Below are 27,019 nucleotides of genomic sequence, written 5' to 3'. Positions count from 1 at the left end.
ATGTGCCACAACTACTGATGCCCGTGTGCCTAGAGCTGTGCTCCACAACAAGAGAAGCCACCGCAATGAGAAGCCCGCGCACCACAACGAAGAGTAGCCCCGCTTGCCGCAACCAGAGAAAGCCCGCGCGCAGCAGCAAAGACCCAACGCAGCCAAAAATTTTAAAAATAAATAAATTTATTTTTAAAAAAATGCTGGGGCTTCCCTGGTGGCGCAGTGGTTGAGAGTCTGCCTGCTAATGCAGGGGACACGGGTTCGAGCCCTGGTCTGGGAAGATCCCACATGCCGCGGAGCAACTAGGCCCGTGAGCCACAACTACTGAGCCTGCGCGTCTGGAGCCTGTGCTCCGCAACAAGAGAGGCCGCAATAGTGAGAGGCCCGCGCACCGCGATGAAGAGTGGCCCCCGCTTGCCACAACTAGAGAAAGCCCTCGCACAGAAACGAAGACCCAACATAGCAATCAATCAATCAATCAATCAATAAATCTTTAAAAAAAAATGCTAAGGATGCAATCCATTGGGAAATAATTAGGTGGGGGCCAGGTGGGGGCAGAAGGAAGAGAAGAGACTTGTGGATTCACTGGTTAGAAGGCTCTAAGGACAGAAGGGTTACAATGCTCCAGAGATTTTAGGCTCTGTGTTCCAGATATCCAACGCTGCATAAAAAACAAAAGTTTTAAGCCTGAAACTTAATGGCTTAAAATAGCAATCATTTATTTTGCTTAGACATAAGCAATTTGGGCAGGGCTCAGTGGGGATGGCTCATTTATGCTCCATGTAGCAACAGTCAGGGCAGATGACTGAGGCTAGGGGACCCTCTTCCCAAATGGCTCGCTCACACAACTGGCACCTTGGTGCTGGCAGTCTCTGGGAGCCCAGCTGGGACCGAGGGGTGAGAGTCCTCAGATTCTCTCCATGCGGTCCCCTCCTTGTGCCTGGGCTTCCTCACAGCATGGTGTTTTATTCCAAGGGCAAGCGTCATAAGAGAGAGAGGTAGGCAGAAGCTGTATGTCTTTTATGGCCCAGCCTTGGAAGTCACACAGCATCACTTCTGCTGTTCTCTGTTAATAGAAGCCAGCTCAAAGGCTCAATCTGTTCAAGGGAATAGGGCAAAGACTTCACCTCTTAATGGGAGAGTGGCAAAGTTCTAGAGGTGCACGTGGGATAGGAAATATTGCTGTAGCCTGTATTGGGTTAAATGGTGTCCTTCCAAAATTCATGTCTACCCACACCTGGGAATGTGACCTAACATAGAAATGGGGTCTTCGCAGATGTAACTAAGATGAGTTCATACTGGATTCGGGTAGGCCCTAAATCCAATGACTGATGTCTTTACAAAAAGAAGAATGACACACAGACACAGAGGAGACACACAGAGAAGATGGCCATGTGAAGACAGAGGCAGAGATTGGAGTTATGCCACCACAAACCAAGGAATGCCAGGAGCCACGAGAAGCTGGAAGAAGCAAGGAGAGATCCTCCCTAGAGCTTTCGGAGGGAGCACAGCCCTGGCGACACCTTGATTTTGGACTTCTGGCCTCCAAAACAGTGAACGAATACATTTCTGTAGTTTGAAGACAACAAGTTTGTGATCATTTGTTACGGCAGCCCTAGGAAATGAATACATGGCCTTTTTAGAGAAAACCATCTGCCATACTCCGTGGCTTGAAGACTGGAGTATAGTCTTGAAACATAACATCAGTAGGAAGAACTGGCCAAGAGGGGTAGGTTCTAGTTTCAGGATTTGCTCCGTGGAGTTTGTTGGGTGCAGCAAATGCCAGGATGGTGCCGGTTTGAAATATGGGGCTGGTGCTTAGAGAACTAGGCTGGGGCTAGAGATGCAGTTTGAAAATCTTGGCAATCAGCAAGAAGCTCGGCACAAAGTCAGACATCCTCTGCATTACCACTTCCTCTTGGGGCTGCATCAGGTGACCGCACATGTTTTTACATTTTAATTATTTATAGTGCACAGTCTAAAGTGGTGTTCAACCAGCCTAATGACTCGGGGTGATTGAATCAAGGGGGAAGGTGATTCGAGCTCTACATGGAGAGTTTCTAATAGACTTCTCTAGAGTTTACAGCTGAAGGGAAGAACCGCTCCCTCTGTTTTCTAACAGACTAACAAACCTCTCTAAGTCTTCTTCCAAGACCCCAAAGGTACCCGCCAGTTGCTCTTTCATTCGAGAGCCAAAATGAGTACAATAAGTTTTGTGGCTGGCACAGATGAAATTAGGAATTTGTTAGCGAAATGTTCTATATGCTGATTTTCCTGACAACGCTCTCATGGTCTTAGATAGCAGTCCCTGATCAACCAGATGCCGATTACAAGAGAGCAGCCGTTTCACTCATCCAAATATTTCCACTTTGCTCAAAATGGATTCCAAACAGTCCTGGGGTTCTCGGGGATGCTTTAAATCCTTTTTCCTGGCTGGATGGCATTTTAGGTTTTCTGTGTAAGACTCTCATGCTTCATTGCAAAGCTCAAAAAGAAATCGTATCTCAGTTTATATCTCCCCGCCCCCAGACCCCACCCCTTGGTAGGGCATTTATTAATTTCCTGGGAACTCAGGTCCCCCCTGGCTGGGCCTGGTAACGAAATCCCATTAAAGATAATGAATTATTTTCCAAATCTTTTGGGGCTGTTGGTTTCCCTGAAAGGTGCAGAGGGACAGAATTTTTTTTTGCGAGGCACTAAGCTGAGACCATTGTGGATGAGTCCTTGGAGGACTCTTTGGGGATGAGAAGAAGATAGAGAGAGGGACCAGAAGGGGCTCCCCAGGGAGGAAAATGGGAGAGGGTGGAGCCAAGGAGGAAAGGGAGAAAATAATGAGGGGCAGGGGGAGACAGACACAGAGATCCCTTGTTGCCACAAGACCACTGAAGACTCTGCAAGTGCTCCACGGGTTCTGAGAGTAGGTGAGCCAGAAAGCTCCCCTGCATAGTCGGGCACTTGGGGGGCAGGGGACAGAGTCTATGGACTCCAGAAAGGCAGGACGGGAGCAGATAGTGGGCCAGCCTCAGGAAGGCTTCCTTCAGAGCCCAGAGAAGTTCCTGTCCCCCTCTTCATGCTCCCAAGTGAAGGTAACACTCTAGTAAGAACTTGGGGTACAGGGGGGGAAGGGGTTCGACTCCTTTCTATACAAGTCTCCAAATAAAGACTAAATTTTTTTTTTTTGGAAGAGGGAGTGGCTTGCTGGTTATACTTTAATAGAAATTTAAGCCCATAGTTTTTCCAAGTTCTAGAGAATAATAAAATTAATAAAACAGGGAACGTTTAGTACTTAGTGTATACCAAGGATTGTGTTAAGTAGTTTATGCACATTAGCTTATTTAAATCTTACAAGTTCTCTATGACGTTGGTACTATTATCAGATGAGAGAACTAAGGCATAGACAGGTTATAAAGTTTGCCCAAGGTTACTCAGAGCCAGGATTTGAACTAAGCAGTCCAACAGCAGAGCCCTGGGCCACTTTAACAAACATTAGAAGGCATATCATCCTGAATAAAGTGAGCTAATTATGAGGTTCTTTACTGAGGGCCTCTGCACAGGGCAGAGCAGACGTTAGGATCATGTTTAAAGCTGAAATGACTTTAGCAATCACTGGTCCCAGTCTGGGAGCCTGAGGCAATAGGGATTACTTGGCCAAGGTCCCACAACTACTTTGTGACAGAGTTGGGTTAGAATCAGAGCCGCCTAACTCCTGGCTTCCTGCAAGGATGACTCCTGCGTGAACATCGCTGTCTCCCAGAATTAACCAAGGGCACCATCAACCCAGAAGCCGGGTGTGGAAACATCCAGGTGTGCCGCCCCTGAGGGAGGAATACACGAGGAAGAGCTGGTCACAGGGGCCCGCAGAGGAGACAGCGGAGAGAGAACGTGTTTGCTTTACCCTCACCTTCTGTGAATGTAGACCCCAAATTCCAGGTCTGTTTTTGGGAACACAGAGGGAAAGAAGGTGTTGATGAACCAGCCCTCTAGGGGCTGGAAAGTCTATCTGAACAAATGGTAAAAGAATTGGAGCTGCAAAGAGAGCAGAGCTGCAGAAGGGCTTCTTATTTGTGTGAACAAAACAATCAAACCTTTCCTTAGATCCCTTTATGGCAGATTAAGCAGGGTGTGGGGGATCTTGGCATACCTGTCACTGAACATTTGCATTTCACACTGCAAAAACCCTTTAGATTAACGACCTCCCTATCTGCAAGATATTCTTGTCTTAATAGTCGAGTTATGTGTAATACCAATCCCACCAAGATTAAAGAGGAAAGAATTTCTGGTACGAAATTCTGCTAATGACTGACTAAGACATAAAATCTCGCTGCAATAAATTAACACGTGTCTTCTAATATGGACCTACTGATTTACTTGAGGCAAAGTTGCTCCAGAACCACACACCTGGGCATCATCGGGCCCCCCCTTAGAAGTGGCGGGGTTTATATTTACGTTCAGCTGCAGTGAACCCTGAGGACAGCCATCTGGTGCTGCAAGTACCAATAGCCCTGAAGTGGAGAGTGGCATTTCTGTAATACCTCAGTCAGGAATCCTGCAGTCAGTGTGCAGTGGAGAGAGAAAAGGACACCTCCCTAGACCCATCATCACCACCCAGGCACCCCACGCTCCACTTTACTGCCCTCTATGCACTAGACATTTTTATCCAATTTGTGAGTGTTACCTGCCTTGAAAAACAGTGCCACGTTCTGTGAGCGCTCTCTCTGGGTTGTATAGGCAGCACAGCGTGGCAGGAGGCCAGAACGGCCTGGCCCCATGCGCGAGGATGTGACCCTGTGCTGACCTGGTTCGAATCCCAGTTCTGTCACTTATTATTCATACAGCTTCAGACAGTTGACTTCTCTAAGCCCTCCTTGACTTCCCTATCTGTAGAAAAGGGACAACCAACATACATCACTTAAAATAGTTCCTGGCACATAGTAGGACTTAGAGGACAAGTATAGAGCTGGGCCCCTCTTCCTTCTAATTTTTCCACCCAGGCCTCCATGCAGAGAAAACAGTTGACCCTCAAGGCTTACCTGTAACTTCCTGAGAGTGCTGAGTAACACTCTTCCTGAGTGACTCTGAAGGCCATGAATTGGGCAAACTGCCGCTCTACTGAATCATTTATTTAAGTCTTGAGCATTGCAAGGAAGGTGCTTCATGTCACTAACGAATAAGCCTAGCCACCTGTGCAGCATTAGGGTGGCCACAAAACCCAGCAGGCATCTCCACCGCTGCACTGCTTTGTAGTTTCCCCCGGTGTGGGTGGTTTAAGTTCCTGCAGACTTCGGTGTTTCAGAATTTTGTTGCTTTTTGGTTCCACCAAGACTTTTCCCAATGCTGATGGCATTCAGTAGTTGCAAATGGACGTTTGTCCATCAGCTTTGACAACCTGAGTTTAACTGGTTCAACCCACAACACAGGACAGTGGCCACCAGGGTCAGGCGTTTCAGAGGCTGGGGTCTCAAATGTCCTTAACTCAAAGTCTAAGTCTCTGTATCTGGATTTATCTAATTGGTTCCCATGATTACGAGGATGCCTGCTGCCCTCCCCTGCTGGAGTCTGGCTGAGTAGGGCATCTCTTCAGAACGGGAAGGGCCCTGACAAACCCCTGCTTCCCTTCTCCCTTGATTTTGACCCCTAAAGGAATGTGGAAGTTTGTGATGACGGAGCGCTTAGCAGCCTGAGATTTGTGAGATAAAATGTAGTCCTGTGTAGGGGACACACAACTGTGAGAGCATTAGCCCTCTGTGGCCCCCTTTGCCTGGCAAAACAATAAAGCTATTCTTTTCTACTTCACCCCAAGCAAACAAACAAAAAAACAACAAAAGGTAGTCCTGTGTAAGATGGGGATCGATACTCCAGGAGCTTCCACAAGGGTACTTCATTGGTCCACCCACAAGAACCTCTGGTGGGCAAGAGGGGAACAGGTCTGGGATGGAGCTGGCTTCTCTATCAGTTGCCTTTTCACATACAACATCTTGCACATCTGTCCCTTAAGAGTGAGTGTGGAGGTTAAAAGTGGGCACCCCTATCTTGGGTATTTTAGGTTAAATTGACATTTCACCACATCTCCCCATCGCCCCACTCCCACACACACCTGCATGGCTCCAGAACCCACACACCATCCTGATCATCCTCTGCTAAGAGCCCACTCCCTGAAGACCTTCTCTTAGGACCCTAGGCATTGAGAGTGTTCTTCAATCAGAATGGTTCCTCAAGACTTAACTGGTAGTCTTAGATAATGAGCTCCCTGGGCCCCAGCAGAAAGAACTGGAATGTTGTCCCCACTTGAACCCTGCCACACTGCCCCTGCTCTACTGCCCCCTAACCTAAGGCTTTAACCAAGGGGATGGTCCAGTGATATGGTTCCTGGAGATTTTCGTTATGCTGTTCAAAGGTTCATAATTGTTATCACCAGAACATTTGCATCCACGTGCATTGTGTTTCCTGCACTCCTGTTTAAAAACTGAAGTGAGCTGAAGTCCCACAATAAAAGTGCTTTTTCTAGTTGTTATGCTTTATCTTGTTGTGGTAGACAGAATTCTAAGATGTCCCCCAAGATTTCTGCCCCCCTGGTGTACATGTCCTGTATAACACCCTCCCCTTGAGTATAGGCAGGACCTATGAATATGGTGGCATCTCATTCCTGTGAATATGCTACATTATATGGCACAAGGGATTTTGCAGATGTAACTAAGGTCCCTAATCAGTTGACTTCGGCTTTGAGTTAATCAAAGGGGAGATTATCTTGGCTAAGCCTGACCTAATCAGCTGAGCCCTGAAAAGAGACAAGATGCAGCCACAGATACTCTCCTGTTGGCCTGGTAGAAAGCAAACAGCCATGTCGTGAACTGCCTATGGAGTGAGCCATGTAGCTTGGACCTGAGAGCAGCTTTAGAAACAGAGAGCAACCCCTGCCAATAGCCAGGAAGAAAACATGGCTCAGTCCTACAACCACAAGGAGCTGAATTCGGCCAACAACTTGAATGACTGCAGAAGAGAACCCTGAGCCCCAGATGAGAACACAACCCTGCCAGCACCTTGATTTTAGCTTTGCAAGAGACCCTGAGCAGAGAACCCAGCTATTCTGCACCCAGACTTCTAACCTACAGAACCTATGAGATAATAAGTGGGCATTGTTTCAAGCCACAAAGTTGGGAGAAATTTGTTACATAGGAATAAAAAACTAAAATACTCACCTGGGGCTTCTTCATATCACATCAGTTTTAAGGTAGGACCTAATGTAAGCCTGTTCCTGTTTAGCTTGGTCATCTTTAGCCTTTTTCCCCCAAATACTTCTCACACGTCTCTTCATTTTTGGCTTAGAACTCTCTTTGTCTTTTTACCAATAGGCTCACAAGTCTTGGCTCATTATTCTTCTTTGAAACTATTGTTAAGTACTCAGTCCATCCAGAACTCTTCAGCATCCCATGCCACTGTGACCTGCTAGGTTCTCTGTTTGATAGCCCAGCATCAGCATTTGCACCTCAGCACAGCTTTGTTTTTCTCTACCTGGCTTCACCTCCACAACACTCCCCAAGAAGCGCTACTATGGAGTTCCCAGACTTGGAGATTGCAAAGTTCTCTTGGCTATATCCCTTGAGGATCTCCAGGGGCTCATGTGCCTTGGAGTTCCGACAGGATATAATTAGCAGACGTAGTAGCTGGTATTCTCAATTAAAGTGAGGTGTTTGAGTGTTTGAAGAACACATTGAGAGTCCTCTAATGAACCAGAGGCATCCACATAAATGCAGTTTTACTGTATTTGATTTAGATTGCAGAAAGCTTCTCTATGACTAGCACAAGAGTGTGATTAGTAGTTTGTAAATGAATGAACATATGAATGAATGAACAAAACATTTTACTCAAGCAGCAATAGAATTAAGGGCCAGTAAGTAAGGTATCTAATTAAAGACACGCATTCATGGTTCTTTGCCTCTTGACTAAATTGTGTGTCACCCACTCAAATACAATTGTCAGTAATATTAGTTAGCATTTATGCTTAGTTTTTTAAATAAAAAGGCTCTATTTTAATTCCATTTAACCGGGCGGTGGGGGGATATGCTAACTTCTCTCTGCATATGCCATGGGGAGAACATTTAGCCAGCCCACAAGACGGAAATAAGATTCTGGAGGTGACCATGGAGGGCAAAGCACCTTGGAGAAAATAACTGGTCACCTGGATATTGTCCCTGCAAAATTCCAATCTACAGAGTAATAGCAAGCAACCTGAAATTTCTTTATAAATATTTTATAATTCTCAAAAGTCGGAAACAATCTGAATATCCATCAATACAGGACGAGTTAAATAAATTATGGTACATCCAAATGGAGTAATATGCAGTCATTAAAAATAGGGGTAAAAATCTATACTTATTGATGAAAGGATTTCATGACATACCGTTAAGTAAAAGAAAAGCAGGGACTTCCCTGGTGGTCCAGTGGTAAAGAATCCACCTTCCAATGCAGGGGATGCAGGTTTGATCCCTGGTCAGGGAACTAAGATCCCACATGCCACGGGGCAACTAAGCCCGTGCGTGGCAACTACTAAGCTCGTGCACCTCACCTAGAGAGCCCGTGTGTCGCAAACTACGGAGCCCACACACTCTGGAACCCATGCACCACAACTTCAGAGCCCAAGCGCCCTGGAGTCTACGTACCACAACTAGAGAAGGGAAAACCCACACGCCACACCTAGAGAGAAGCCCATGCGCTGCAACTAAGACCTAACTCAGCCAAAAATTAATAAAATAAATAAATAATAAATAAATCTTTAAAAAAAAAGAAAAGCAGGTTAGAAAATAGTATTTATAACCTAAGTGTAAGGAAAAAAAAAAAAGAAAAGACAGACTAGAAGGCAATATAACAAAAATGCTAACCATGGTCATCTATGGGGAGTGACGCTTATAGGTGGAGTGACCGTACTCCTGGTTTGCCTGGGAAGGTCTATTGTAAGAGCATGCCCATTCACTCGCAAAAGTGTTTGTTTATGTGATAAATTATATGATCACCCAAGTAGTTTTACTTTATCCTTGTATTTTTGCATTTTGGCATACCTTTATTTCTATCATCAAGAATACAGCTATTTTAATTTGGGCAGGGAAGCATTTTATAATGTTCATTTCTCAGTCATTTAAACTGACCATCCCCAGGTTAATCCAAAGTATATGTTTTGATTCAATTCAGTGATCCTCCTAAACCCCAGGCACCGCGCCAGGCACAGGAGGTCCAAGAATGGATTCAGTGGTGTCTGTTCTCTAAGCCGCAGGGCTCAGCACCACTGAGCCCTGTCCACGTCCCAGGCTCAGACTTTATGTGCATCACTGCCTTTACCCCTCACAACACAACTCTATGAGGTGAGCACTGTGGGTATTCCCCTTTTATAAGTGAGGAAGTATCAGAGAGGTTAAGCTACTTGCTCAAGGTTGCACAAGCAGAATTCAGAGCTGAGCTGTCTGCTCCAGAGCCCATGCCCCTAACTACTGGAGTATACGGTGTGAGGACTGGGGTGGGTAGGCAGCAGACAGCAATCCGCTTTACCCTAGGACAACCCCGTGATAGAAGTATGCCGAGTGCTACGAGATAACCCAGCCCAGGATGAGGGGAGTTAGGGGTCCTTAAAGGATGAGCAGAAAGAGGAGGTGGAGAGTGTGAGTGAAGGGACATTCCAAGCAGAGGCAATAGATGAGTATTTGGTGTTGGAGTATTAAGGGAGTGACAAGTAATGTGGAGCTGATCACCTGTAACGTGCAAAGTGGAAGGGGAGGGGTTGGGCTGGCCCATGGAGGGCCTGGTGTGCCCACTAAGGGGCTTCACCTGTACCTAGGAGTCAAGGGCTGCTCGGGAAGGATGGTGAGCAGGGCCTGCCCACAGACTGTGCTGGAGGCCGTCTGCAAAGGGCATCGGAGGGGCAGAGCGGTGCCAGGGAGATCAGTCGGCCCCACCACAAACTGGCAAGAAGATTTACTGTGAAGCTATTGGTTTAAGTTTCAGGGCCCACCCTTGGCAGACGCCTCTTCCAAGGCCTGTTTCTAATTTTGTATGCACAATTTTGTATGCACAATTCTGTATGCACAATTTTGTATGCACAATTTTGTAATCTTTCTCTTAGAAAGCCCCCTCCCCAAACTCTTTAAGCTGCTGGCCCCCCCAAACCTAGATCTTCCCCCTGTGACTAGTAATTGTTTTCTTGTGCCAGCATCCAATTCCCAGCCCTGTAGTAAAATTCATCGTCTTTAAATTCCTCTTTTGACTTCAGTTTCTCTTCCTCTTTTATTTTTCTAAAGAAATACCTTGTTTTTCTTAATGCCCTAATCTATTCTTATCTTCTTGTTTTCATTTTGCTACCTAGTTATATTTGTTACTGTCAAACTTCTGCTGCATTTCATACCATTCCTCTCTCTCTGCTGTACCTCATAATATTTTAAAGTGTAAACAACAACAGAGTCTGGTGAAATGGAAATAGAAGAGTGCATCCACCATGTAGCAGGGCCCTCTGCTGGCAAAGAGCCCGGCCAGGCCCCCTCGGCCCCTTTTTGCCAACCTCTGACCAGCTTCTCCTCTCTCTGGGCTTCTTTCCTTCTTTACCATCTGTCTCCAAATTTTCTGCTAATTTACTTTCCCTCTAATTCTTTTCTTTTAGCCTCTGACAGGCCTAAAGTCGCTGCCCCCAGGTCCTGTCTTTCCTCCAAAATCAAGTTTGTCTTCTTCTCAGTGAGGCACCTGTTAGGCACTCTAGCAAGGCAGGTGATTACCACAGGGTTCCCAAGACATGGCCCTTGGGGGTACCTTGAGATGGGTGTTAAGAGAAAGAAGCAGAAAGGTAGAGTCCAATGTATATGCACTTTGACTGCATATGCAGGCCAATATGCAAATCTCACCCCCAGATTCTGCTGCTCGAACTTGCCCTGGGTGCTCATCCTCAGTGTTGAAGCTCACAAACTTTATCATTATCTGTGTCCTTTCCACCATCCCCAGACCCATACCTTCTGAACCTTCTGGCAGCACCCTGGCTTAAATACTTAGCACCAATGACCATGTGTTCAACAATGCAACCAATTAGGTGTCCCCATCAGCGGATTAGTTAATATAGTCACCTTACTCATATTTCAGACTATAAACTTCTTGGGGGAAGTGGCTAGTTTGTCTTCTTTGCTGTCTAGTACTAGAACTAAGTAAGTATTTGTTGTATAAATGAACACCCCCAAGGAGACAGTACAGCCTCAAAATGTGCCTTTTATGGTCCTTGCTCACTTTACAAGTCAGCCCACTTCCTGGACCCATCTCCCTCTCCATCACTGGCCTGGAGAACATGCCTTCTTCTGCCTGCAGCTCCACACTCTCACCAGCCGAAAAAGCAGGGCAGAGAGCAGAAGAGACATGCACCAATTGCCTTAGTAACAAGTTCTAGGCCATTGAGTCTCCCAGCAGGGTCAAACATTATTCCATTTTCTGAGTGCATTTTTCACCCTCCCAAGTCAAAGCAGCCAAACAAATGACCACAGGTCCACACTCCTGATGTCAGATCAGTCAATAGCAATTAAGGGTCTCACTTAAAAACTGGCTGGTTGGTCCACAGTACTGGCAGGATTCTTGCTCAGGCTACTGAAGATCAACGTCAGCACATGTATCATGATGCCACATTGGGTATAGTTAGAAAGATGTGTGAACAGGAAAGTCATGGGTGTTATCCAGGGAAAGTCAGCTCCTGGGCTCTCAAGAGACCTCACGGCTTGGATGGTCTTGATGAATATCTCACTGACCAGCATAAGACTCTCAAACTTAAGTATCTGAAAATGGACTTGATCAACAAATTCAGAGGCAAGCAGACTTTCAGTGGTAAACTTCAGCTAACTAAACTCACAAGAGACTGAACTATAAATCAGAATACGAGTTTCTTCCTTTTACATGGGTTATCTCTTTCCAGAAGCCAGAAACTTCCACTCCCCCAACCCAAGTTCTACGCTTTCATGCTGAATTAATAATCTGAAGGTTGCTTGGTGAGATAGAAGCAGAGCTGAGTCAAATGGTAACTTTATGTTTAACTTCTCAAGGAACAGCCAGTCTGTTTTCCAAGGTAGCTGCACTATTTTACATTCCCCCTGATAGTGTGCGAGAGTTCCAATTTTTCCATACCCTTGCCAACACCTGCTATTATCAGATTTTGTGATGATAGCCATCCTGCTGAGTATGAAGTGATACCTAATGATTTTGATTTGCATTTCCCTAATACTGAGCATCTTTTCATGCACTTATTGGCCATTTGTATATCCTATTTGGAGATGTCTACTCAAACCATTTTTTAATTGGGTTATTTTTATTATTGAGTTGTAAGAGTTCTTACAACTAGATACAATGCACTTATCAGATACACATTCTTTCTTTTTACATGTTATTGGCACTGACTAAAATATTAAGGCATTCAGTCTCATTCCTCTTGCACTGTATTACCTTAGTTCCAGAACTCAAGATTTTTTTCTGCTTTAATATTTCTGTCATTGAAATAATTTTGTAATGTGTATGTATGTATTTCTTTTCTCTCCATACCCCAAAGCTGGAATTAAAGCTATGTGAGTCTTATAATCGATGATGACCTGTTAAAGGGCATCTCAGGGTCATCCCTAGGTAGTTATGGTTTTGTAGAGGGGAGAACTGATCGAAAGAATAAAAAACTGGAAGAGACAATCACCACGGACTAGGGACTGCTAGAAGTGGGGTGTGGGAAATATTTTTGTAAATATTTCTTAATATAGAAAAAAAATCTAAATGATTTTCTTTGACAGGCACAAGGAAGCCACTAATTAGGTCCCCAACTACCAAGTGTTCACCAGAGAGATCAGGGGCTCCTGTAGTCTTAATTGACCAGAAATCAAACCACAAGGTGTTAACAAGAAGCTAGAGGCTCTGGGCTGTGTTTCAACAACCTCTTCTGCACTGGAAGAGGATAGAGGGGGTTTCTTGTAAACTAAAATGACAGATCTGTCAAGCCACAGTAAAGAGCCATTTTTATAACACAAGATGGGCTCTCATTTTTGTTAAGGCTCTTCTGGGTATTAGGAATAGAAACTCCCACCCCAAAAGCTGGCTTGGATACAAAACAGTGGGATGGTAGTAACCATACAGAGGTGCTGCTGAAACAACTGGCTGCCAGCACTCGTGGAGCCTCGGCAGTCCTCAGGCAGGGGTGACTAGTCTCTGTCTTGTGCCCTTACGAAGCCAGGGATATAGGGCCTTCCATGAGCAGTAATCAGAATAATAGGTCATGTTTATTGAGGGCTGGCTACGTGTCAGGCACTGTTCTAATCACTTTATGGGTAAATAGCTCATTTCATCCTCGCAACAATCTATGAAGTAGAGACTTTTATTATGCCCATTTTAGAAACGAGAAAAACAAGGCATTGAGAGGTTAAGCAACTCTGCCCAAGGTCACACAACTAGGAAGTGATGGATTCAGGATTCAAACTGAAATATTTTGGCTCCAGAGTCTATGCTCTTAACCACTGGGCTTTGTTTTATTTTATTCCAGGCTCACAAACTAAACCCCAAGTTCCAGACAACTGTATAAAGATGCACACGAAGAGGGACTAGGAGGGAAATGTAAATAAATCTAAATTTGTCCTCATCTTAGATTCTTAAAGCTGAGCAGGACCTTCAAGATCATCTAGAACAGTGGTTCTCAAATTGAAGCCCACAGACCCCCGGGGTCCCCAAGACCTTTCTGGGGCACCTGAGAGGTCAAAGTTTATTTCATAATATTACTAAGACTCTGTATGTCTTTTTCACTGTGATGAATTTGCACTAATGACACAAAAGCAACAGCAGATAAAACTGCTGGTGCCGGGGCTTCCCTGGTGGTGCAGTGGTTGAGAATCTGCCTGCCAATGCAGGGAACACGGGTTCGAGCCCTGGTCTGGGAAGATCCCACATGCCGCGGAGCGACTGGGCCCGTGAGCCACAATTACTGAGCCTGCGCGTCTGGAGCCTGTGCTCCGCAACGGGAGAGGCCGCGATGGTGAGAGGCCCGCGCACCGCGATGAAGAGTGGCCCCCGCTTGCCACAACTAGAGAAAGCCCTCGCAGAGAAACGAAGACCAAACACAGCCATAAAAATAAAATAAATAAATAAATTTTTAAAAAAAAGATTACCTGTGGGTATACATGTGCCATGCTTAAAAAAAAAAAAAAAAAAAAAAAAAACTGCTGGTGCCTTAGCATGAATCAAAGGAGTGGCACCACTGTGTCATTGTATTTGTCACCATTACACAGTAGCAGTTAAAAAGAAAAGAGCCAGTGTCCCTTAAGAATGTCCTTAATGGGGCTTCCCTGGTGGCGCAGTGGTTGAGAATCTGCCTGCCAATGCAGGGGACACGGGTTCGAGCCCTGGTCTGGGAAGATCCCACATGCCGTGGAGCGGCTGGGCCCGTGAGCCACAACTACTGAGCCTGCGCGTCTGGAGCCTGTGCTCCGCAACAAGAGAGGCCGCGACATTGAAAGGCCCGCACACCGCGATGAAGAGTGGCCCCCGCTCGCCGCAACTGGAGAAAGCCCTCGCACAGAAATGAAGAGCCAACACAGTCAAAAATAAATAAATTAATTAATTAATTTAAAAAAAAAAGAATGTCCTTAATGAAACAGTAAAAATTATTAAGTTTATTGAATCTTGCCTTGAGTTAACATGCTATGAGACAAGATGGCAAGTACACATAGCACACCAGCTGCATTCCCAGCACGAGGATCCTGAGCAAAAGCACTTGTGCAATTGTTGAGTTGTGAGCTGAACCGGCCGATTTTATCATGCAACGTCATTTTTATTTGAAGGAACAACTGACAAACTGTGGTTCTTCAGACTTGGGTGTGAGGCAGATATCTCAAAAATAATTAAGTGAGCCTGTTACTTCAAGGAAAATAATTGACAGTATTTGTTGCCAATGATAAAATTCGAGCTTTCAACTAGAATTTTGAAGTTTGAAAAACCTGTATCTGCCATGGTGAGCTTGACAGTTCCCAATACCTAAAAACCTTTCTGATAGCTTTGTGGTGATAGTAACAAATGTGATTTTTTTGATATTTTATATTTGGCATTGTGTAATGGAATGTGTCATCAATTGGAAGACCTGCATAAATCAGTGAACCAATATTTTCCAAATCATGAACACATGACATTATAAAATCATGTGTGAGGGACTTCCCTGGTGGCGCAGTGGTTAAGAATCCGCCTGCCAATGCAGGGGTCACGGGTTCGAGCCCTGGTCAGGGAAGATCCTGCACGCCTCAGCGCAACTAAGCCCGTGTGCCAGAACTGCTGAAGCCCGCATGCCTAGAGCCCGTGCTCTGCAACAAGAGAAGCCACCGCAATGAGAAGCCTGCGCACCACAACGAAGAGAAGCCCCCGCTCGCCGCAACTAGAGAAAGCCCACGTGCAACAACGAAGACCCAATGCAGCCAAAAATAAATAAATAAATAAATTTATTTAAAAAATAAAAAGTCACGTGGGAGTGAACAATTCATTTCTAGTATAAGATGGATGGATTTTAGTGGGAAAAGTCTGAAAAGTTCATTGATATCATTTCCACATATATTAGAATTCTCCCCTTTCCAATCCCATAAAGCTGGATTTTCTTCATATGCTTCAGCAAAACAACATATCACAACAGATTAAACGCAGAAGCAGATGTAAGAATTAAGATGCCTCCTGCCAAACCAGACATTAAAGATATTTGTAAACATGTAAAACAATGCTACTCTTCTCAATATTTTTTGGTTTTGCAAATATAGTCACCTTTTTTTTTTTTTTTTTGCCACACGACGCGGTTTGTGGGATCTTAGTTCCCCGACCAAGGATGAAACACCGGCCCCCTGCAGTGGAAGTGAAGAATCCTAAGCACTGGACCACCAGGGAATTCCCAAATATAGTTACTTTTTAAAAAAATGTTATTTATAATAACAGGCAATATGTTTATTATTGTTATATTTACTGAATTAATAAGTAAATATTTTAATATATCCTTTTTAATGTATAATATGATAAGTAACAGTAGAATAACTCACATAAATAAAAGCTCCTTGGAGTCTTCAATAATTTTTTAGAGTCCTGAAAACAAAGTTTGAGCCTCTGATCTAGTTCAACATTTACATCCATATTCTAGAACTTAATAAGTTTTCTTTAGAAAAAAAAAAAGGGCTCTATGGGCAAAATAAGTTTGAAAACTCCCACATTAAAAAATATTTGTATATATAATATATGTAAAATACATCATATATATATCAATATATACACACACTCATACACACACACATAAATATATAAGAGCATTTCTTTACTGCACAACGCTTAAGAATCATGTTATATGCTAATGGGCATCATGGTGCTCTAAAGCAGGGGTCCCCAAACCCTGGGCCGCACAGCAGGAGGTGAGTGGCGGACCATTGAAGCTCCATCTACCGCTCCCCATCGTTCCCCATTGCTCGCATTACCGCCTGAACCATTCCCCTCCCCCCCCACCCCACCCGTGGGAAAACTGTCTTCCACAAAACCGGTCCCTGGTGCCAAAAAAGGTTGGGGACTGCTACTCTAAAGAGAGATGATGATGGTATGCAGATTTCCCCAAATTTACTTGATCTCCAATTCTTCATTCATGGGATATCTATTAACATTTTTTTATAGTAATCTTTTATTTATTTATTTATTTATTTTTTATATTTATTTTTGGCTGTGTTGGGTCTTCGTTTCTGTGCGAGGGCTTTCTCTAGTTGCGGCGAGCGGGGGCCACTCTTCATCGCGGTGCGCGGGTCTCTCACTGTCGCGGCCTCTCTTGCTGCGGAGCACAGGCTCCAGACGCGCAGGCTCAGTAGTTGTGGCTCACGGGTCCAGTTGCTCCGCGGCATGTGGGATCTTCCCAGACCAGGGCTCGAACCCGTGTCCCCTGCATTAGCAGGCAGATTCCCAACCACTGTGCCACCAGGGAAGCCCTGTTAACATTTTGAAGCACCAGTTTTCCTTGGACCAAATTTTGTGAAATGTTGATCTAGTACTATCTCCTCATTTTGCACAGAAAATTGAGTCTTAGAGAAGTAAAGTGACTTGCCATAAATGACGCTACTAATTAGTGGCGATACTGAGATTAGGACTCAGGTGTTCAGACTGCTAATCTGGCATTCCTTCATTCATTTATAACCTCCGAGCCTCCCCAGGCCCCATCTTCACTGGAAGGGATTACAGCACAAACTTCAGCGTGTTTGCACCAACCAGCGCTTCTAATCTGTTGCCTATGAGAGATAATCCTACAAAATGCAGCAGAATGTAGATTCCAAAACCTGCAGAGATTACTTTTTATAGGAGGGGGATTATCTCTGTAATCCAATTAACACAGCAAGCCATGGGGAAAAAAAACATAGGCTTTAGATTAGCATGGGGGAGGAGTTGAGAAAAGAAGTTTAATTCATATTAACAGGTTTGCAAACCTTTGAAGTGCATTTACACTTTCCTAAATCCTAATCATAAATCTGCAAGGTGAGCCAGTAGCTTTTGGAAAGAATATTACAGCCATGAATCAAATAGTTTTAATGTTTAGAGTACTTCCTTATGAATGTCCCTTTTGAGTTTCCTTTGAGAGCTGAGTACATTTCTTCTTCCCAAATGACAAGTTTGTAACTCACTACATTTCCCTCTTCATCTTGGCTGCCAGGAAGCTTTGAGTCAGATTACAGAGGAATCCAGATAACCAAATCATCAATATGATGCTATAGATGGTCCCCAAATTCCTGGAGATGAGAGACTATTTATGTCATATGAGATTGGGTAAATAATCTTTCACCTCTCAGTGGGTAATTTTGCCATCTGGTGAGTCCCAGTAAAATTACTGGCTACTACCAAATTCCCTTACCAATCTTCCCTGGTCTCCAAGTAACTTTCTGCCAAAGCTCATGGTTTTAGCTGCTGAGAATCAAAGAGGTCATCAGATCGCTGTTCTGCCTTCCTTGTCGGTATCTCCTATGCTAATATGGTCAATAATTATGCAGAGGGCAATAAAATTAAACTGCTTTTATCCCCTGAAGGAAATGCTTATGTGCTCAAGATAGTTTGCATTTTCTGAGTATATTCCAAAATCTCTGAAGAGTTTATTCATGCAAGGTAAGTCTGACCTTCAACTAAACTCAGATCTATAATTTAAAGTGGCCTCTTTGACTCAAAATCCTCCCCATTTCAATGCCAAATGGATCATCAGCTGCTCTCCAAGTAATATTCGCTCCAAAGGAAGGTTCCTGCTACTGATCGACACACATTTTTGCATTTCCACTCACAGATTTAAGTTCTGCTCTCCAATATGTGACTGTAGCTTAATTGACGGAGGAATGCAAAAAGAGATTTGCAGGCATCTGACTACTGTCGACTCATTGACTTCCCTCAGAGAATTCTTTCACTTGTCTTTTAAATTTTCCTTTCTTGTCAAAATTGCAGGTGCAGATAAATGCTGGAATCTTATTTCAATCAGAAAGTGCCAAGAACAAGAAAAGATGGAGAATTTTGATTGTCGTTGAGGACAGAGCCTCAAACAGCTGGAGGCCTTCCATTCTCTTTTAGCTTCCATCCATCTAAGAAAAAAAAAATGCACTAAGGATTTCACTCAATTTGTGCAGAAAGATGAGGAAATTCACACTGAAATGAAGAACCACATTCCCAAAATAGCATTAACCTGGAACAGCGCTGCTGGGGGAATAAGAGACCTTGAATGTTGTGGGCACACCCCTGGTAAAAGGTCAGGGGATGCCCCAGATGGGATTCCTGTGTCGTGTTAGCTGATGATGCATTGGCTTTTCCTTTCAGGGAATCTTAGAGCCAGCTCAGGGATTTTCACCTCAGCCAGATTTTCTTTCTCCAGACCAAACACATGTGTGTTTCAAACAACTTCTGAGTCAACCTGGAAATGATTATAAGAAGGAAAAAAACAAAACCAAACCAATTTGACTTAGTTGTCATTCAGAGCTTTGCCCCCAGGGTGGGTCAAACAATTTGTCTCAGGGTCCACCCAGTGCCTGCTCAGAAATCTGCTGCAGCGCGTGCCACGGGGATCTGAAAGATTCTGGAAACAGGCTACCTCCTCACTAGTCTGGACCCGGGTCCTCAGCATCAGAGACTGTGTTCAAGGGTTTATGTATCTCCAGGCTCCAGCCCAACTCCTGGCATATAGTAGGTCCTCAATAAAGAACTGAAATGTAGCCCCTCAGTGAATATTTGATCACGGATGAAACACAAGAATCTGTCCCTAGGCCGGATTCCCTGTTTCTGGTTCTAATCTCTCCTTCACCCCCAGCCCTGTCATTTTCCCTCAGCTCTTCAACAACTCAGACCTGCGCTGTCCAACACCGTAGCCACTAGCCATGTGCGGACACTGAGCACTTGAAATGTGGCTGGTTCAAACTGACATGTGCTTCAAGTGTAAAATACACACTGGATTTCAAAGAGTTAGTACAGGGGGAAAAAATGTAAACTATCTTCTCATTAATCATTTTATACTGATTACAGGTCTAATCATATTTTAGATATATTGGGTTAAATATGTTATCAAAATTAATGTCACCCATTTTGTTTGTTTGTTTTGCTTTGTTTTATTTTGTTTTTAATGCAGCTTCTAGAAAAGTTAAAATCATCAGTGTGGTTCACATTCGATTTCTATTGGACAACACGGGTTCAGTCCTCACCTGGCTCCCACTCAGACCCAGCCAGAGTCTACTGACAACCCACTGACTTGACCAACATGGTGTCAGTCCAGCCAGACCTGAGGTCCACCAACAGCTCCAGAAAGTCCCAGAAGTTAAGTCTTTCTGGTCGGTCCACACCTCTCCTGCCACCCGTCCCTGCAGCAGGGCATGCTTTGCTGCCCTCTGCTGGCAATCCCGGTGCCCGCAGCGTCACAGGGCACCCAGAACCTCTTCCTCCAGCCTCTCCTGCTACACCCGGTTCTGACACTACCCCTCCACTTCCAACTTCCCCATCCTTAGCATTCTATTTTCAAGAGTAGCAGTGGGGGGCTTCCCTGGTGGCGCAGTGGTTGAGAGTCTGCCTGCCAATGCAGGGGACACGGGTTCGATCCTTGGTCCGGGAAGATCCCACATGCCGTGGAGCAACTAAGCCCGTGTGCCACAACTACTGAGCCTGTGCTCTAGATCCCGCGAGCCACAACTACTGAGCCCACGAGCCACAACTACTGAAGCCCGCGCGCCTAGAGCCCGTGCTCTGCAACAAGAGAAGCCACCTCGGTGAGAAGCCCGCGCAGCACAACGAAGAGTAGCCCCCGCTCACCGCAACTAGAGAAAGCCCTCGCACAGCAGCAGAGACCCAACGCAGCCAAAAATAAATAAATAAAATAAAGAAATTTATATATTAAAAAAAAAGAGTAGCAGTGGGAAGGAAAAGGGAGACTGCACCTTTTCAAAAGAAAGATGTATTCTGGAGAAAGCAGTTTCTTTTTGAGATCACTATGTATTTCCTTCAAAATAAAAAAGTATCTTGCAGTGTTCCTCACACGTCACTCAGGACTAGTATCACCTGGGACATTTGTTAAACATGCCGATTACCAGACCTCTCTGCTGAAAATTCTGGGTTGGTAAGTGAAAGTTGGAAGCCCAGGAATCTGTTTTAACAAGCCTCCTCCCACCCTCACCCTGCCCCCCACCCCACCAGGTGATTCTTGTTGCAGGGAAGTTTGAGGAATATGGCTGTGGAGCAGAGCTTCTCAAAGCTGAAGGTGCTCACTGACCACCCAGGGCCTTGTTACATGCAGATTCTGATCCAGAAGGTCTGGGCTGCGCTGAGATCCCACATCCCGGTTGATACTGATGCTGCTGGCCCATGGCCACGCTTGGAGGAGCCAGGCTGTAGATACCGGGGTCCGTGCCCCCAGCTGTGTCCTGAGTAGCACACCTGTTGCATTAGGAATCACTACAAGCTCTGCTGCCGCCTACCACTCCTACAGAGGCTTCTCTAAAAAGCAAACTCAAACTGTTCTTTTGTCTGGAAAAGCAAGGATGCCCCCTTTTGACAGCTCAACATATTTTCTGTAGAATGCCAGGAGAAGAACAGTAAGTATAATTTATTCCAAAACTTTTTTTTTTAATTACTATCGGCGAGAAAGAATTCCTTTCCCTAATAGGCTGTTAAGCCCCATGAATTGGAACCTTGTAGCCATTTAAGCTAAAGATATTATGGGGGTGACTCAGTTTGGCTTTCTAAGACTATGTTCTCTGAAAGATTACCCCCGAGATGACCCATGCAGAGGGAGCTGGGGCTTCAGAAGTGAGTGGCTGCCTTTGAGGACTGTCCATGGTCTACAGTCTTTAAACTCGGTTTCTGCCTTTATTTCTTAACCCTTTCCACCAATGGCACCAGCAAACATTTTTAGTGCTGTCACATCTGGCACTCACCCTGGTCAGGCTGTTAATGCTCCTAGCTGTTCCCAATGATTCCCTGGAAGTTTGGGGGTGGGGAAAGTGGATGGGGAGTGCTTCTATTATTTTTTCTTTAGCTTTTTTTTTTTTTTTTTTTTTTTATGCACCGTGCTTCTTGCAGGATCTTAGTTCCCTGACCAGGGATAGAACCTGTGCCCCTGCAGTGGAAGTGCGGAGTCCTAACCACTGGACCGCCAGGGAATTCCCGAGTGCTTCTGTTATATCAGCTGTACTTAAACTATGTGCTTGAAACTTCCTCTTCCTAATGGTGACTTTGGACTTACCCAAGGTTATGCCTTAATTTCTCAAGACATCATGAGACTGCATCATAAACTGTGCAATTTTCAGACACCAATGCAACTGCATTTATTAAGCAGAAGCCCTTTTGGAGGGGAACCTTAAATGACCAAAACATTAGGAGACAAAAATTATCTGACCATTCTGTTCCTGGCTTAATTTCTAAGGCTCAGAAAATGAGTCTAGCATCTATCCACATAGCTTATATTGCTGGCAGATGGGTACTGCGTGTGTGTGGCGGGGCAGGAGGGCGGTGGGGGGGGTTGTTTGTTTTGTTTTGTTTGTTTCAAGGCCAAGGCAATAATCCATCTTAAGAGTTAATACCTTCCCATCCTCACCCCTGCATTTTCAGAAGACTCCATCCATTGTTAGCCACATAGCTCCCATTAAAGTCAAATTTCCTTAGATGAGGAAGTAACTGAATGCCTAATTACACATGCAGTGCTGGAAAAAAAATATTAAGACTGCATTTACATTGCCAGCTTTCTTTTCCCGTTACACAACAGAAGATTTATCCTTTCATCTAGTGCGTGAGCATTGCTCTTGCAAGCTCGTGGTTCCATGTAACGTATATTAGTATATCATTCACTATTAGCACCAACCTTGACAATCTAGAAGTTATGCCTCTCTCAGTGTTATATATAGTCTTTCTTCTGAGCTAGAAACAAACCGAACCAAAAATAATCACCAAGTCCCATATCCTGGCTGTCACTTACCCAGACAGAGTGACATTGCAACACCCCAGGGCCGCACAGATCACCTGTGAGCTGTGTGGATTCCTGCCATGGGCTGCACCCACGCAGCTATCAAATGCAATTCACAGGCAGAAAGCCCATTTAAACCTTTATCCAGTGGCATGTTCGGGGTTTTTTCTGGACAGGCTGCTTCTGCCTGTGGAATTAAGTGAGTGCTCAGGGATCAGGCATTGTCCAGGGATCAACCTTAGGTCGTACTGACAGTGACCCAACAAAGCGTGTAACACACGTGTATGCACACTCACCTACGTTCACTTCCAAACGCTTAGACCTTGGAACATTCATTCCTGCGGTTTGATCAGAAGCAAAGCCTAATATGCACACTCTCAAACTCCAAGGTCAGAAAGTAACTAAAGAAAAACTGCAACCTTTAACTGGGCTGCTGCCCAGGCCTCAGGTGTGTGGGTGTCACCTAGTTTTTCCAGATGTCAGCAGAGAGACAAGATTTGATAGATAAGTAACTTAGCCCTCACCTCCTGGGAAATGCTACTTCAATGCCTGGATCGCTTACCGATTCACATGGCTAGAGGGTTCCCAGTATATGCGGCTGACAGACTGTCGAGCTGAGACAGCTACACCCAGGGAACAATTTGCTGAGTGGTCCAGCAGGTGCCATCATGTCACACGGAGCCTCAGCAACTCACCTGGAGTGATCCAGCTTCGTAGGCTCCTGGCCCCATGTCTCCCAAGATTCTGTCAGGATAAACCAAGTCATAACCATTCAGTGCCCTAGACACTGGCATGAGGAGATTGGGGTGGACACTGGGGCTTAGGTTTTTCTGCTTCTCGTAGCTGCTGTTACAAACAATTCTAACTCTAAATGCCCAGTCTCCTAATGGGAGTCTTATGTTTGTAAGAGTGGGAGTGAGAGGAGGAACCCCCAGAAGAGTCTTTCTGGGGTTCAAAGAATAGAAAGAAACCTCCTACCAATGATTGGCACTGGCCAACACTGCCCCCTGAGGGCAAGGCATCAGCTCGTGGCCCCCTTACAAGGGAGATGGCCGGCGGCCAGATTCCCAAAGTCCCTGAGGTTCTTCTCAGGCTCAGGTCTCGTGCCTCCCTGGAGTTATGTCATGACTCTGCCCAGAGAGCCAGCTTGCACCCCAGTGCCCATGGCACACCCAATTGAATAGCACCGATTTTTTTTTGTACAGATCCCATAATATATAAATTCCTCCACCACCCCCAGGCTCTATCACAGTGATTCTCAAACTATTTGGTCTCAGGACTCCTTTACACTCTTAAAAATTATTGAGAACCCCAAATAGCTTTTGTTTATGTGAGTTACGTGGGTTATATCTATCAATATTTACCATACTACAACATTTTCTAGCCACTCTCCCTCCTGTTTGGTGGGATATTCAGGGCCAAATATTATGGCCTCTCCCACCCCCATGGCAAGCCCCCCCACAGTGGTCACCACTGAGAAGAGCTGTCTCCAGGGGCATGGGGACCTTGGGAAGCAGGTGACTTTCTAAGGGGATAGAGACTGATGAGGTTTATCTTAGATGGGATAACCAGGGAAGCTGGTGTGGCTGGAGCAGAGTGAGAGTGAGATGAAGAGGGAGGTGGAAGTCAGCTCATGTCAACCTCGTGTCAACCTTGGTAAGGAGGGGGCTTCGTTCGAAGTGTGATGGACACCATTGGATGGTTGTGAGTAGGGGTGACATTGCTGACTTGCTTTTTATATAGAACATTCTTGCTGCTATGCAGAAAATGGACTGTAGGTGTAGGTGGAAAGCAAGAATGATGGCAGAAAGGCCAGAAGACAGGAGGCTATTTTAGGGGCTCCAAATGAGAGATGGGGGATGACTTGGATCAGCAAGGGGAAGTGATGGAGGTTGTCTGACCAGGATGTATTTTGAAGATGGAATTGCTGTAACTTGTGGTTAGATTGACATGGGTATAAGGGAAATAGAATAATCAACAATGATTCCTGAATGTTCAATCTGAGCAAAATCTGGGTGAATACACTGAGATGGAGAAGATGGAGGTAGGAGCAGGCTTGAAGGATAAACTCAAGTTCTACATTGAAGAGGTCCAATTTGAGACGCCTACTGGACCCCCCACGGGAAATGTCAGATAGGCAAATGGACTTATGTAAGTGTGGAGATCCAGGGTGTTGCAGAGATTGGAACTGAAGATATATATTTGGAAAATTTTGGCATGTAGATGGTATTTAATCCAACAGGACTGCATGTCACCCAAGAGACTATAAATAGAGAAGAGGAGAGGAGGGGTAGAGGACGGAGCCTACAGACTTAGAGGTGAGAAAGAGGAGAAGCAGAAATGGAGACCGAGAGGTAGCAAGAAGGGCAGGAGGGTGTGATGCAAAAAGGAGAGGCAATTAATTGTACCAAATTCTATTGAGAGTTCAAGTAAGATAAAGACTGAGAATCGACCACTGGATTAGGCAAGGTTTTACTTTTTTTAAAATTAATTTATTAATTAATTTATTTATTTTTGGCTGTGTTGGGTCTTCGTTTCTGTGCGAGGGCTTTCTCTAGTTGTGGCAAGCGGGGGCCACTCTTCATCGCGGTGCGTGGGCCTCTCACTATCGCGGCCTCTCTTGTTGCGGAGCACAGGCTCCAGACGCGCAGGCTCAGTAGTTGTGGCTCACGGGCCTAGCTGCTCCGCGGCATGTGGGATCTTCCCAGACCAGGGCTCGAACCCGTGTCCCCTGCATTAGCAGGCAGATTCTCAACCACTGCACCACCAGGGAAGCCCTTACTCTTGATAAAAACAGTTTCAGCAAAATGACGAGGATAAAATTTGGAGTGGGTTGAGAGGATCGAGAATTCCAGGCTGAATGGAGGAGTGAATAGCTGCACTTCTGTTCCCTCTTGAATTCCCATTAAAATGACAATAAAGTGTTTTAATTACATAAAACTATGGAACAGAGAGACTAAGAGAGGTGATGAGAGCATATGAGAGATGTCAACAAAATTTTAAAACCTGGAAAGCAGAGAGATGAGTGGTAACTAACCTAGCAACATGAAGAAAATGGAAAGCTAGGTAACTATAGTCTGGAGGAACAAAAAAGTGGTCTCATTCGTGCCAAATGAGGAAGGCTCAGAAAGGCTCAGGAATTGAAGGTACCAGGTACTTATGAAGGTGCTAGAAGGAGCTAAAAGCAGGAATGAGTGAAAGTTTCCTGAAGAGGAAAAAGTCTCCTAGACTCCCTCCTCTGCCCCCACACAGCTGGGTGACTGGCCCTCCACCATCCAATCAAAAGACTATTAGCCTAGAGAGGATGAACCACAGGAACTCTGCACTGGGAGAACCAAATCAAACATGAGAGTAAAATAAAGAGTATTTCCAATGAACAAAGTCTCAATTCACCACCTATGCATACCTTCTTAGAAAGGTACTGGGGGATGTACTCCATCAAAACAAGAAGCTAAACCAAGAAAGAGGGACCCAAGAGTCAAGGAACCCAACACAGGAAGCCTAGAGGGAATTCCCTGGAGGAGAACAAAGGGACATCCCGGAAAGACATCCATGCAGCAGGCCTAGAGAGCAACAAGGTCAGACTGGAGTACGAGCGTGGAGAACTCCAAGAAGGATGTTTCCAAGAAAAAGCAATGAAAAGAAACACATATTAGCTGCCTTATACTTCTAGCAGAGAGTTTGGGGATAAATTGTTAGTAAGGACAGAGAAAACCAAGCAAAGGAAAAAGTGAGGAAATGACTCCAGAAAAACAGATTGTACAAGAAAGGAAACACAATCATAATACAGTAAAAGGCTCAATTATGACTATTTACTAGTCACAGTAACAATGAATATTGATTGAACTAAGATTGTAATAGATATATATTGAGAGGATAGTAGGAAGAGAAAGAGGTTTAAAAAATTAATTCTTCATTTTTATAATAGGAAGTCAATGAATAATATATAAAACTGGAAAATCAAGAAATATATATATATGTTTTTAAAAATCAAACAGTTCACAAGGCTTATAACAAATAAATTACCAAATTTCCTCCCATCAGAGGCAACTGGTTTTTTTTTTAACTGTTTTTTTAGGCTTTCTTTATCTCCATCTTTTCTAAAATATATATATATTCCCTCAGATGAAAAAAATTGGATAATTTCTTTATTATAAGCCTTGTAAAACTGTTTGATTGTTAAAAACTTTTTAAATGTTTAGAACTAGTTATACGACTTTTTTTTTTTAATACGACTTTTATTATTATTATTATTATTATTTATTTTTTTATTTTTGGTTATGTTGGGTCTTTGTTTCTGCGCGAGGGCTTTCTCTAGTTGTGGCAAGTGGGGGCCACTCTTCGTCGCGGTGCGCGGGCCTCTCACTATCGCGGCCTCTCTTGTTGCGGAGCACAAGCTCCAGACGCACAGGCTCAGTAGTTGTGGCTCACGGGCCTAGCTGCTCCGCGGCATGTGGGATCCTCCCAGACCAGGGCTCGAACCTGTGTCCCCTGCATTGGCAGGCAGATTCTCAACCACTGCGCCACCAGGGAAGCCCTGTACGACTTTTTAAAACTACTTATATGTATCACTTTGATAAAAAT

This window comes from Balaenoptera musculus, chromosome 13 (assembly GCF_009873245.2).
Source record: "Balaenoptera musculus isolate JJ_BM4_2016_0621 chromosome 13, mBalMus1.pri.v3, whole genome shotgun sequence".
NCBI lineage: Eukaryota > Metazoa > Chordata > Mammalia > Artiodactyla > Balaenopteridae > Balaenoptera > Balaenoptera musculus.
This window is presented reverse-complemented; position numbering follows the sequence as displayed.